The following is a 12146-nucleotide window of genomic DNA, read 5'->3' on the forward strand; positions in this document are numbered from 1 at the left end:
CCAGCAACTACACACAGAGGTAATTCTTCAGTCTCTGAACCTTGTTGGAAAGGTTTCCAGAATCCAGCTCCAGCAGGACTTTCTGGAATACCTCAAAACTGCATTTGAGGTTCTTGGGGTATCGCAGATCTAACGCGTAGGTCAATCCCAACAGATAGCAGCAGGCTCTGCTAAGATCCCCAAGACTGCTGAGGACAATGTTGCCCTCAATCACAATCCCGACATCGACTGACCCATCTTGGTTTCGCAGCAGGTAAATCTTCATGACCTCCTCTGCCAGCTCCTCTTGAACACTGGCAGATCCATCAGCAGCATCCTGCAGACATTGTAAAGAAAAAAAAGTGTTTAGAGCTCACTTTCAACCTGCATGTCACAAGTCAAATACCACCTACTAACATAAAAGAGCATAGCAGGACATACAGTGGACAAACTGAACTGTGGTGGTCCCAAATTTGTTTTTGATCTCTTTTTAAAAACAGACAAAATAACTAATTAATGCTTCCATATAATTTATTTCTCTCTCCAAACAAAATTGACACAGAAAATAACATTTGATGTATTTAAAGCAGGACAGACAGTGAAATCAATCAGCATCGATCTATAAATGAATGTTGGTGACTCGTACAGTATCTGATGTCCACAGATGCTTTATACTATATGAAAAGCAGCTTCTTCTTTGTGTGCGGTGAGGAAAAAACAAACTGTACTGCAGCAACTCTATGGTCACCCATGATTACATTGTTAAAAACAAAAACTACAGTATTATACTAACCTCAAAGTCCTTGAACAAGGCACTGGCATCTTCTCCCAGATGGTCGATGAGACATCGGATGACAACCTCACGTGTCTGTTGAATGGGGATTCCACTCTGCAGAACAGAAAGTCTTTCAACTTTAATGTCAAACCTTTCAATAGAAAAAAAATTACCTGGAGTTGGAGTGTAGTGATGTAAGAATAAAACAAATTGAATTGAATTGGTGGAGGATAAATTTTAATACCTGAAGTAGAACACTCATTTGTGCCCAATGTCTCTCTCCTGCAGCACCTTTCTTCGCTTGAAACAAGGACAGCAGTTTAGGTGTATAGAAGTCCAACATTTCCATGAATTTTGGCTCAAGATTCAGTGTGGTGATGCTCTGAAACTCTGCGCTAACCTGAAAGAGAGGGAGATGAGAAAAGAGAAAAAAGAACTGGTGACTCATCTATTGTCATTCAGCAAAAGCTTAAGTCCACACTGAGATGGATAGGATGCAAGACTGTTCCATTATCATTTTTAATAGGATGTACAGTCACAATTTCAATTACTCACTTGCGAGACATCAAACAAGGTGGGCCATCTGTCCTTGATGTCAGTGATGCTCATCTGTAGGCGGACAACATCATGTCTCCTATGTGCAAAAGTTCTGCACATCAAGTCCTTGATCACTGTGCTGTTTCTCTTCTTTGATTCAGCGATAAGTTGGTTTCGGTCCAGCTCTTGTTGTTCCTTACTGTCTCCTGCAGGATAGTGTGGGAGAAACACCACTTCTCCTTTCCGCGCTTTCTTTATATTCTTTGCAGCAAACTTGTCATCCGGGTGCTTGTTCTTAAGTGAGTTGCAGGCAACCTCAGGAAATCCAAGGTTTCGGAGCTTCGACCTGTAATTTCCCATCTTGTATTTGAGGCTATACATCCATCCCAGCCAGCCATTACGAATGCCTAGCTCTGTCAGGCATGGATGTTTTCTGACTAAAGCCTCTGCCACCTCACCGATCTGAAGGCCCGTGGGGTAGGGTGTGTAGCTGTACATATAGTCAGCTAATTTTTCCATGATTTCAGATCGGATTCGAGAATTGTTAAGCACAGTACCATCTCTGGCAAACTCTTCATTGGCATTCCTCAGTACTGCCTCTGTTGCCACAGAGAAAAGTGGAATGTCGATTTCATTTGGCCACGATGTCGTCTGAGGGCTTCCATGTGGAGATACGATAATTGTGTCTTGTGAAGACACTGAATCTGCTGTTGTAGTAGAGCTTGAACTGTCATTCATTACATCTGTCTGGTTTTCAGTCAAAGCAGTCAATGTAAGAACTACAGATGGAATAATCACAACTTTGATTGTCCCTTTGTGTTTAATTTGGTTGGTGGAATGGAGAGTGAAGTAATCACCGAAGTCCTCATCGAAGTAATGTAGGGCAAAATCCTCAGTGAGTCCAAGCTCCCCTTTTGAAGAATCCTCAAATGTGCAGAGCTTACATTGCCAGCCCATGAGCCGCCACCTTAAAAAGGATGATAAACAGTGTTACGGAGCAAAAAGACTGATTTAATACTATTTCCATTCATGTACATAGTTTTTGGACCAATATGTTTTATCATGCAAATCTATTAAAATGATATGAAATGTTTTCATTTACACACTGATGTAAATTATATTTACAACTATAATGGAAAATATACACTAAAAAGAAGATAAAATTATTTCTTAAAATTATTATTTATTAATTTAGTTTAGGTTTCATGCAATATAGGGAAAAAGAAAGGTCAATTTTTTCAAAATTTAAACACCTAATCCTTCTGTACATTATAAATAGATGCCATTTACCTTGTCTGATGTTATGTCTTCGTTCACCGTCTCTCCATTAGCAGTGTTGGTGCTGTAAAGCAGACATTCAAATTTTTAACAAGCTTGACAGAAAAATTCTACCTTTACTTGCTCTAGGTATCATCAAGTGTTCACAAAATTATCACAAAAAATCCTGACAGCTGAGAATATTACAGGTATTGGAAAACGGCCCAGTGCATTAAATCAAACGCACCGATCCCCATAGCAACCATTGTGTTTCGGAAGTGGACGCGCATGCGCACTCACGTACTGCTGAGTGAAACTCCGGTCGTTAGTTCATCATAGATATATACACACAGATGCCGCATTCGGGCTTGTCAGGCACGTCAACGCGGCCGCCATCTTGGGACGGGGTTTCTGACAAGCCGTTAGACGTCAGACCCGGTCTGACAGCTGTGTTTTTGGCAAAATGCCAGACTTTAGTGCGGCATATGGCTGTTCCAATCAAAGAAATGCCGAAACTAACAAACACGGAATAACATTTCACAAGTAAGAAGTTGTTTTATATTATTTAACTGTTATGAAAGTGTTGAATTTGATGTATCTCTTAAGCTAACATAAATGAAACTTGCTTATTACTAGCTTATGTCAGGACAAGAAAACAAAAGATGTTCTCGTTAGTAAAACATCAGTAAGATGATAAAAGTGACATTTGGCAATCAGCCACTGTATATAATTGTGATAAGTAGGCCATGTTATTCCTAAACATTGACGTTAACTGCTAACGTAAGTTATGTACCTGAACTATAGCTACATACGCATGGAGAACTGAGAGGGTGAGCAGCACCAAGTTCCTGGGTGTGCACATCTCTGAAGACCTGTCCTGGAGCCACAACACTGCACCACTGGCCAAAAAAGTCCAACAGCGCCTGTACTTTCTCCGTAAACTGAGAAGAGCTGGAGCCCCGTCCCCCATTATGCACACCATCTCTCCTCTGCCCCCTGCCACAGACTAACCTCACCACCCCTGCCTCCACCCCAGCGTTTGACATCACTTTTTTGTATTTGCACTACAACGCACTACCTCACCTCAACTACAGATGGACCCTACCTGTTTAGTTAAAAAAATAATTATATAGGCTATATGTAAACAAATCTATGTTGTAACCTCGTGCTACTGCCAGTGAAGTCGGTTTGATGATAGTTTTAACGGTATTTTCTGCCGTTATCAGCAGTGCTCTCTGCTTCTGCGCAACACTAACTGTCGCATATCATGTCTGAGCATGTTGTGTAGCGCTAAAATACGAATAAATTAGTCATTTTACACCCATTTTTGGTGACGTTAGCTGTATAAACTGTGTGTTAGCTGAATGAACCGTGTGTTAGCTGAGCAATTTGGTGGCTACTGTTAACGAAGTTAGCTAATGTACAACAGCATAGTGGTGACAGTATTTAAAAAAACAAAACAATAACGTTTATGTGCAGGAAGACAGGGTCGCTATTTCATTAAATTGTGCTCTACTTACCGTCTTATGGAGTCCTCCAAGTTTAACCGCAGTGTCTCCAACCGTTGCTTGCCTCTGTTGTTGCAAAAAGCCAGGTAGATATCCCATGATTCCACCCTCTTTGAGCGCAAAAACTACTCATTTTTTTAAAGCTGTTGTTAGAGGTTAAGACTATTGAGTTAGAGTGAGTAATAATTAAAGTTCTTGAAACCGATTGGTATAATTGCTCCATACTCAAATATTTTGACTGGTATTTACTGAAAATATTATGGATATCTTAAAATTATAATTTGTTTGTCAAATACTAATTTCTTTTGTGAAATAAACTTAAATAATGGATGTAAATATAAAGCAAAATTAACTGTTGGATTTTTAAGCATTTATTTTGATATGCGCAACTCAAATAATCAGTTTTGTGATTTTCAGAGATTTTATTAAGATAATATACTTTTTTATTATTGTGATATATACGAAGGCCTTGAATGACTTTTTAGAGTGTAGCTGACAAGCTTGCTCATTGTCAGTTGGCAAACTTCTTACCTTGCTCGCTTACCTTGGTCGCTAACAGGACAATAAGTTTATTTAAAAGACATATTTCTATCATCGGCTTTTGTCCTCTGTCATTGCTCTTTTGTTGAATATCTTTTATTCTGACAGAGGAACTTAAATAAAACTGAATGGCACAATACACCTAATAAACTATGTCTTTTTACTTTCTATTTATAAGCTAGTCATGAGAAATATTGTGGAAGGTAAATTTCCATATTTAAAACATTGCAGAGGGTGTGACCCTCCATCCTCCGTGATGATTGTGCACTCGTAGCTAATGCAGGTTAAAAAAATGAGCACAGAGTTTTAGAGAGAATGAGAGTGTAACAACCATGAGACCACAGGGACAGGACAGAGAGTGTACCAGGTCCTTCCCAGCTGCTTAGGCTCTTCTGAGGCAGCAGAGGATGCAGATGAGCATCTCCATGGGTTAATCGAGGGGAGTGCAGAGGAACAGATCAATTGAAGGTGGATTGCCCCCTCTGGTAAGGTGCCTGGTGGGTGTGGATTTCTTTCTCTCTCTCTCAAAGGGTTTTATCAATCTTCATGATGAAGGCGATGAATGACTGCAGGTCTGAAGGGCGTTCAAGGGGACCTAACTGGTCTTTAATGGAATCACTGAGGCTGTTGTAGAAAGAGTCGAGCAAAGAGGGAGTATTCCAAGCACTGTCAGGCACCAAGGTACAGAATTCAATATGATATCTGCCATTTGCTATGGCGTAGACTGACAAGGGACCTGCCTGCCTCTGGACCTGGGTGGTATGGTCAAACATTTTGCTGAGAGCAGCTGTGATGGGATCCACCCACCCGCTTCTGCTTGGCCGCAGAGACGTGTGATTATGTAGGCTACTCTTGCTTGCACTGAAGGAAACAAAGAAAGTTGCATCAAGTGTAACTCACATTGATCCAGGAAGGAATTATCAGAAACCCCAGAAAACCCCTCTGGTCTGAAAAGATGAGGACCTGGGTTTACCTGGGCTGACAAGGGAGCTGGGACTGGAGCTGGTGGCGAGGTAATGGCAGGAGATGTACTGGAGGCAGAAGCAGGCGTTGGAGCGGAGACTGCGAGGGTGTCTAGACAGGCCATCAGCTGTTGCAACTGTTCTCTCAGGAGACAGGTGGTTGCCAATGGTTGACTGCCGTCCACTCATTCCCCCCAGTCCAATGCAGACTGATGTAATTTGTTCCTCATGCTGTTAAATCTGTCTGCCCCGAGATGGGAGGGCTGCTTGCAGAGATTCAGAGTTGGCCGAGTCCATAATGTGGCCAGTTTGTAATGTGACTGATAAAGTCTTTATTTGACAAAAAAGGTTCAGAGGGCGTGGACATGAGCTTGGTCCAGGAAATGTGAACCATTAACTAGGAAAACAAACAGCAAGAAATAAGAAGACAAACTCGCACAAAGAAAGAGGAGCATAGAAAATAAATACACCAGGAAGGGAGGGGGCAGTGAGACACAGGTCAAACCAATCAGTGCGGGACAGACAATCACAGCATCGAGAAACACACAAGGGCAGGAAGTAAATGATCTGAAACGAAAGGACATGCGAGTAACACAAAATAAAAGAGGAAATTATGAAAAATATGAAACAAGGAAAACATGGCCTTCAGATACAGAGTCATGAGTTTATGACAAGGAGAAAAAAAATCCAGGAACATGTTTCATGTTTTTGATTGAAACATCAGTGTAATTTGTTGAACAAACAGAAGTGAAACAGAGGGTAGGTAGGAATGTCAGCAGGGTCTCTGTTAGTCAGAAATGTGAACAGATGGAAGATAGCTTTCTGTCTGATCTGTCTTATTTATTTGTTCTGGGGTGGAGAAGGGAGGAGATTATTGTGGGCACTATAAATAGTTAAGTTAGGGGAACAAATCTTAAATAAGAACTTATTATGGTGACATACATCCCTATAAAACAATAATACAAATACACCACTGGTTATTTCAGAAGAATAGTAGTGCACTAATATTTGAGTGCTCTGAAGATCATTGCAGTATTTCATCAGTTTCCCGGGGGAGTGGAGGAGATAGTCAGACACTGGCCAGACCCTACAGACAAACTGATTCCACACTGTGTTCACAGAGCACTTTCATGTGTCTGTAACCTTGCCTGACTGTGGCTCCTAATGAATACGTTTTTACACTGGTGTCAGAAAGACCTTCGCAGAGGCACCTTGAAAAGTTATGCGGTGTAACAACATTATTATCTTGGCTGCGTGCCTGCTGAGTCGCCTTGGAGTATAGTGCAACAATGTCGAAGGTACTGTAGAATTAATGTTGTGTATGTCTGAAGAAAAAGTGAGAATTTGACCCAACACCTTTAAGTCAGCTCACATCTGTCAACAGCAAAACACACAAACTCTCTTTGTGTCATGATATGAGATATGTTGTTACCTACAAATAAAGCAGTCAAAAGTAAAAAATACCAACTCTTTAATACCAATTCCCCATCATCAAAATTTGTCATGTTAATTTATGAACATTAGTATAGATTTCATTAAAGAGATCTGTGTGAAGCGATGAGGAGACTGCAACCTCAGTCAAATGAATACATCAATCACACATTAATACCACGTTTACACCACATTTCTACATGGTTGTGAGATCTGTCTGATGTTATTTCTTTGTGTCACCTTCTTCTTCTTCTACTTCTTCTTCTTCTTCAGTGGTTTAATGTCAGGCAAATAAAGAAATAGAGTTTGTCTTGACACACCCACCTCCTAATATTCACATAACAGTGGATGGAAACGTGCACCATTCAGAATTTCAGTGAACTTTTGCGTTACATTTGGATGGAAACCTGATTCATTGATGGTCTCCAGAGGGTAAAGCTCAGTATTTTTGGCGATGCCCAGCCTTTTCTCCAGCACCACCACTTTATGATATTTGTTGTGTTGAGTGAAATGTCTCTGCAGCTACTGGATGGGCTGCCATGCAGACATTCCTGTCTCCCTCAGGATGATTTATAATAACTTTGGTGATCCCTTAACTTGTCATCTCATCTATCTTTCATAAGGTCAAAACTCACTGCACTGGGCACTTTCACCTCAAAATTTCCAATAATGATCTGAAGAACTTACAAATAGAAAACATGGGATAATAGGCCCTTGCAGACAGTACTGATTGGCTCTGAGTGTGTACCAGGATTCCCTTCAAGCTCCAAGAAACATCCCCTTCTCCTCATTTTTCTACCTGGGTAATATAGTCTCACTGCTGTCTAAGCTAAAACACTGCTTTGCAGACCTATTTGTGTATTCATATGACTTTCCTCTGCTTCTCACTGACACTTTTTATTAAAAGAAAGCAACAACATAAATTTAATTTGTGAGACAAGGACAATGAAATGGTGAAACACCTCCTTGTCAGACTGATCTAGATAATCAGTGTTGTGCAGTCACATTTAGGCTGCAATTACTTTATATTTGGCCCAAAACCAACAAGTTTTCCAAACTAGACAACAAAAAAAAGCTTGTGTAACTGATGCTTCTTTGTAATCTGACACTTCTATCAGTGAGATAATACTGTGACAAATCACTATTGAAAAATAAATCTGTTTCAGGACGTGACAACACTGTGGTTAAAGGAGCTATTTTTAAGTTTGCTGCCAAACATGGTTTCTTGCCAGGAGGTGATTGTCGCTTGAGAAGAGCTTCAGCCAATATTTTCTTTCTAATACCGGCTCTCTGAGCAGTGGTACATCTTCAGGCCAGATTGGAGGCTACGGTGAGTTGCTGTCGTAGAGTGCTGAAACTGGGTGGGGCTAGCTGGTTAGCATGCTAACTTCAGTAGAAGAAAAGATGTGGGAGACAAGAGTTAACATTGCCGTTGTTTTCCACCACCGGGGACAGCTCTTGGTGAGAAAAGGAATGAAGTTTGGTGTTGAACTTGCAACATTTTTTTCTATGCTGGTTACAAAAAAGCTGTTAATGCTAATGCTAGCTATGTAGTGATAGAAAAAGTTATATCTAGCTCCTTTAAGTTCGGTTAGGTTTAGGAAATGCTCACAGTTTGTATTAAAATAAATACTTTAGTAAGGTTAGAGGAACTTTGCCATTATGGTTATGGTAATAAACACATGGGGAAAAATTATGGAATAATCTTGTGGCCATTGTAAAAAAAAAAAAAAAACAAACTAGGGTCTTCTTGGCTTCCTTCATAATTTCAGCAAATTTTTGTTTTGTGATGGATTGAGTTGATATTTTAATAGGTGCAATCTGAATGGAGTAAAGTGCTCAGAAAAAAAAACATTTTTTTTAATCACATTTTTTACAGTTCAGTTTACAGAGCCAGGAAATCTCAGCCTCTCATAGATCATTCTTCAAATACTTAGGCATCTATGCAAATAAAGAACTGCAGAAATGTTGCAGTCCTGTCCCTAATTAACACCCAACTCAACATCCTGTGTAATCTATAATATGGTACATACCACTCTCTTTAACTGACCCCACCTGCAATTTGAAAAAATAAATAAAATAAACGTCCCTGCCAATTATAAACCATCTGTCATACCTCTGAATAATTCAGAAAACTTGTTTAAGTATTCAGCTGTGGCATAGAGCTCTGGTTACATATTGATCTCAAAGTTTAACTGTGCACAAATAAAATAACACAAAAACAGTATTATCGCTCAACCCTTATGCATAATTTAAGGATTAAAGCAGGGCAGGTTATTACCAGGAGAAACAAAGACGTCTGGGACTGTGTGTATGATGCAATGAGACGATTTCAGCTCTGGTATTTATTGTACTGGCTTTTTCCATCATCGTCACCGGAGATATATTAAAATTGCTGGTGTACAACAGAATCTCATTATCACATTCAAGCAAACTCCAAACAAATTATAATGTGATTCCTTTTCATCTCGATACAAACTCATTTTCATACTATAAACAAGAGAAATTGCAATCTTGGGGAAATAAATTGACTTTCTAACATTCCTGTTTTGGGGGGGGGGGGGACAAAATGAGCCACAAAGTGATTCACAGAGAAGACAGACCACTTTTCACAATCAATTGCAGAGTAAAGCAAGCTGCTGTTGTTGGAAAAAAAAGAAAGACAAAGAAAAACCTATTTTGATCGACTGAAATATCATTAAGAGAGAGAGAACTGACACACACCCACACCTCCTAGACTTTGACTGAGTTTGGTAGTAGCTGCTGACTTGTTCATCAGGCTGGCTACACTGAGCAGTGCATCTCCTATTCAGCTGCTTCAATTGCTTCGATACAAGTAATTTTATTCCCAAAAGTCACTGATTTTTCACTTTCGTCAAAATAAAAAAAAGTTCTGCAACACAAAGATGCTTTTGTTATCATGAATTACGTGTTCTCGTCTACAGTGCAAAGTGCAAAAAAACAATAAGTCATTGTTAGTTGTTCAATAGAAAGTGTTTCCTTTATGTTCTTCAACTCTCCAGGAATTCAAAGAATTCATGAGACAGTCGAACAAGAATGAGGCGTCTCTGCAGAACCAAAGTGGATGTCAGTCCCCTCACCCCATCAATTCATCTGTCACTCAGTCAGTCCATACCACAGGCAGTAATGATTTATTCTCATCACTGATCAGTTGTAGAATGTAGAATGTAGAATACACCTCATGCTGCCTTAGCAACACAGCAAAATAATCCAAACAAATATCCCACTCTATCCATTATCATAGCGCTGGCAGCTGTAACCCTGTACACACTGTACACTACATTTTTTTCCATGATTTTGTTTGTTTATGTAGCTAAATGAAGGACTCCGTTGCCTGCTTAACGGCAACTTTTTCAAACATTTTTGGAGATTTCAAAATGCCAATACACACTCTTTCATGTGCTAATAACAAAAGTTGCAGTGCACTACTGATTTACAATTAGCATTAGAGAGGAAAGCAGATGACATGCAGCAAAGGGCCTCAATCTGACTTGAACCCGGACTACTGTGGTTTAACATAAGCCTTTAAAACCTGTGCTCTACCAGGTGAGCCATCTGTGCACCATATGTGGCTACATATAGAAAAGACAACCACACATGTATGGTTGTATGGTTGTTTCGCAGCACACAGAGCTTTTCAGTCTACTGCTTGATGATAAACTTTTCCAGTCCACCTGTAGGCTATAACTTGTTTGGTTTACTTAACATTACATAATGCACAGCACAGGATACGGGACATATTGTGTCCCTTATTGATTCAATACAGCATTTTATCTTCAAATATGAGACAAACCCATAGTGCTGGCATATATTGTATGTAGACTGCTGCAGGCATGAGTCCTCGAACCCAGAAGTTGATGTGTGTCTGGGAGCGACCACAGACCCTACTAGTGAGTAGTGTATATGTGTTGTTTTCAATATTCAATCAACACATATGTAATTCCAAACATCATTATTTTGAATGGTTGATATGCAGTGTGGTTTGCTGTAACCAAATGTTTCGTGACCCTGAATATACTCACCTAACTGTTTCATGATTTATGTCAAAAATAATCAGCGTCACATTTGAAGGAAAACGTGGATGCCTACAGCTAACCTGCTGAGGGACTGTGTTAAATTTCACCAGTAATCAGGAGCCTATTAACTACCAAACCTGGACAACGGACAAGATCATGGACTCATCAAATCAAATGAAACCCCTGACAGAACACACACAGGCAAGTGTTTAGTGCTAAGTTTTACCAGTAACGCAGTCACCAGACTCAGTATCATACTGTATTTGATGACCAGTGTTCATGTGTGATCATTCAGTGGTTAGGGCACACACCAAATGGGTGCAAATTTCCTGATTTGCCTCCCTGGCCGTCAGACTGTTTCAGCATGTCATCTTCCTACTTTCCATTGCTGCGTTTCCAGTCACTCCTCATGTTATATCCAATTAAAGCATTAAAATGCCTGAAAAGAGAAAAAAAAACTCCCTGCTGACATTCTTTTCTGCAAGCTTACCACAATACTATTGAAGTATTAGGCCCTATTAAGTTTGGGGAGGTTCAGGGAGTTAGGTGGTCTGTGAGTTTTATTTGAATGGTTAAGTTGTCCTTGGTCTCAAAGAGTTTGAGAAACACTGTGCTAGGAGGAAAGGCTTTTGAAGGAGGTGAGTGAGTTAAAATCATTATAAAAATCATGAAGTGGTGTTCATTTGTGAAGAGTATCTTAATGAACAAAACCTGTAAGTGTAATTTACTTTTGTTTGTCACTTATTTCCTGCAGTAATCCAAAATCCAATTCTTAAATCCCATTCGAGTGACCCCGGGTGATTCGAACTTCCAGGTTTGCCTGCAAAAATCCATCATCCCTGCAGCACTCCATAAATTTCATGCTGACATTCACACCAATGGGCAAGTCACCAGTTAACGTAACCTGCATGTGTTTGGACCACAGACACAAGGAGAACCACCCGGCTGGTTCAAACCCAGAACCCTCTTGCTGTGAGGCAACAGCTCTAACCACTGTGTAAGCCATGGTTAACAACCAGCACTGTGTCATCCAATCCTGGACAGTGCACACCCATATATATCCGGGTTAGGCCAGGTGACTTCCTCTCCTGGTCTCTCACTACAATGCTGGAGGAATAGC

The 12146-nt window shown here is 40.1% G+C and overlaps 1 long non-coding RNA gene across 1 annotated transcript; it reads right to left on the reverse strand.

Moving 5' to 3' along the window:
* Positions 1 to 2194: 2194 nt before the first annotated feature.
* On the reverse strand, positions 2195 to 4545 carry LOC139634553 (uncharacterized). The gene is made up of 3 exons (XR_011693984.1): positions 4069 to 4545; positions 2582 to 2633; positions 2195 to 2258 (listed from the first exon to the last, which is right to left on the reverse strand). It is a non-coding gene; the product is annotated as an uncharacterized lncRNA (long non-coding RNA).
* Positions 4546 to 12146: the final 7601 nt, after the last annotated feature.

The sequence above is a fragment of the Trachinotus anak genome, unplaced genomic scaffold, assembly GCF_046630095.1.
Source record: "Trachinotus anak isolate AG129_WGS33_773 ecotype Australia unplaced genomic scaffold, CSIRO_AGI_Tana_v1 ptg000016l, whole genome shotgun sequence".
Taxonomy (NCBI): Eukaryota; Metazoa; Chordata; class Actinopteri; order Carangiformes; family Carangidae; genus Trachinotus; species Trachinotus anak.